Source organism: Sinocyclocheilus anshuiensis, unplaced genomic scaffold (genome assembly GCF_001515605.1).
Source record: "Sinocyclocheilus anshuiensis isolate Anshui unplaced genomic scaffold, SAMN03320099.WGS_v1.1 scaffold204, whole genome shotgun sequence".
Classification (NCBI taxonomy): domain Eukaryota; kingdom Metazoa; phylum Chordata; class Actinopteri; order Cypriniformes; family Cyprinidae; genus Sinocyclocheilus; species Sinocyclocheilus anshuiensis.
In genome coordinates, this window is record NW_015557064.1 from 1,107,599 (window position 1) to 1,109,647 (window position 2,049).

General features: G+C 37.5%; 1 protein-coding gene across 3 annotated transcripts in view; it reads right to left on the reverse strand.

Annotated features, from left to right (window-relative positions):
* Positions 1-1,403: 1,403 nt before the first annotated feature.
* Positions 1,404-2,049, reverse strand: part of LOC107676597 (erlin-1-like) — a 7,354-nt gene continuing 6,708 nt past the window's right edge. For all 3 annotated transcript variants that reach the window (XM_016471176.1, XM_016471175.1, XM_016471174.1), the window contains exon 13: positions 1,404-2,047. The gene's annotated coding sequence lies outside the window, so the exon portion shown is untranslated. The remainder of the gene's footprint in view (positions 2,048-2,049) is intronic.

The window sequence follows — 2,049 nt, forward strand, 5'->3', positions numbered from 1 at the left end:
AATCAGCCATAAGAATCACAGAGATCTTATGAACAGAAAAATATTTGAGAATTGATTTTGAGACACAAACGTACACCCTGAAGGAAAACAATAAATGTCAATTTTAGGATGGGAGAAGCCACTGGTTGTAGTGGGAACATTCAGACTAACTGTATTAAATGAATGCTTGTCTCTTTAATGGAAAATATGTAGATGTAAATCTATGTGCTGTGTGACAGATTTACACAGACAACATGACCTTACATCTTATATCTGTTTATTAATATAGGGTATGAAAAAACTCCAGGTCATGCAAGTTAACACGCGGGTCTCTTTTCCTGAGAGATGGTACTAGTAGACACTATTCAAAGCCTTGTTTGGATGATTTGATTTGTTATTATTGGCATATGAAAGCAACTTAGGCAGACTTGGACACTTTTTACTACATTTCTGAGTCATGTAGGTCTTTGTTGCCCAGTCTTTAGACTCTTGAAGATCACTGGCTTCCCCTACTGGTGACATTCTGATTAAGTTTTTGAGGCTTCAGGAAAACATCATCTGGCTCCCAGCATGCAATAATATGTTGTTAGAACGTCTGATCATTAATGCATTCACCCATCAATGCTAAAAAAAACAATAGTGCCTAATAATACAGCAGCCCTTATTGTAACTGAATTCCCTTTGAAACAAGCTCCTTCCAGTAATGACAAAACAAGCAAGCTTAACTAAGTCATAAAGGCATTTTCAATTATAAAGGTACAGACTCAACCTTACAGAATCCATTAGCTGTCCATCTCATAGCTTTTCAAAGGCTGGAGCCCCGGATCAAAACTTTAATGTCTTACGAAACTTTATGACAGCCACATACCCATGTTCAGTCAGTGTAACACCTTCTAAGAACCAACAACTCAAAAACAGCGCACAGGGCACCAACAAACTAACACACTATACCAAACCCACTATTTCTGACATTACATGAAATTAAATTCACACCGAAGTATTCAGGTGTCAATGTTGTTGTAAAATTCTCAATCATAAAGATCAATGAAAAACAAGCAGGGATGATTTAAAACAAATTGATTCTTTCATACACATGTAAAAGACACTGATCTCTGCAGTTGTGGCAGGACTAAATTAAGATTTTAGTGATAATGAAGTTAGTGATGATGGAAATGAGGACTACAGGGATGGTTTACCTAAAAATGAAAATTCTGACATCAGTTACTCACCCTCATGTCGTTCCAAACCTGCATGACTTTATTTCTTCGGTAGAACACAAAAGATGATATTCTGTATTTGTCCGTATATTGAAAGTTAATGGGATCCAAGCAAGGTACAACATCGGATCCCATTGACTTATTGTATGGACAAAAGAAAAAAAAACTGACATTTTTTAAAATATCTTTTGTTTTTAATATTCCACAGAAGAAAGATAGCCATACAGATTTGGAATGACATGAGGGCAAATAAATAATGACAGAATTTAAACTTTAGGGTGAAGAATCCCTTCAACAACATATGAAGCAAAAGTAGATGACAAATTTTGGCTACAAAACGAGTTTTATCAGATTGTAGCTGCATAGGCCACTGCCTTTGATCTCAATTAGTGTGATACCTTATAATTCCAGTTATGTAAAAGACAACACATAAAGGTAAACCTTGAAATGTTCACATACTTCACATAGATGCATCTGCATCTAACAAATAATTAGCATGGATTTGTTAAAGAGAAGCAAAAGTTGAAAGTAAAAAAGGGGAAAAAGCATGCTGATGTGAGTCAGGGAGGGGATTCGGATTTGGATCGCACCAATTTAACCTGGCAATACTCAGTAGCACAGTTCCTGGACATTTTTAGTCCACAAGCGACTGCTGGAAAACCACAGGCTCTGTGTGTCAGTGTCCTCAGCTGACTGACTCACAGCACAGTTAGCCAAGAACCCAACCCCACTGCAGAAGAAGAGAGAAAAGTATCCATGTCAGCATGCCTCACAAGCACCCATGCCCCACAAAGAGAGAGAGAGAGAGAGAGAGAGAGAGAGAGAGAGAGAGAGAGAGAGAGAGAGAGAGACA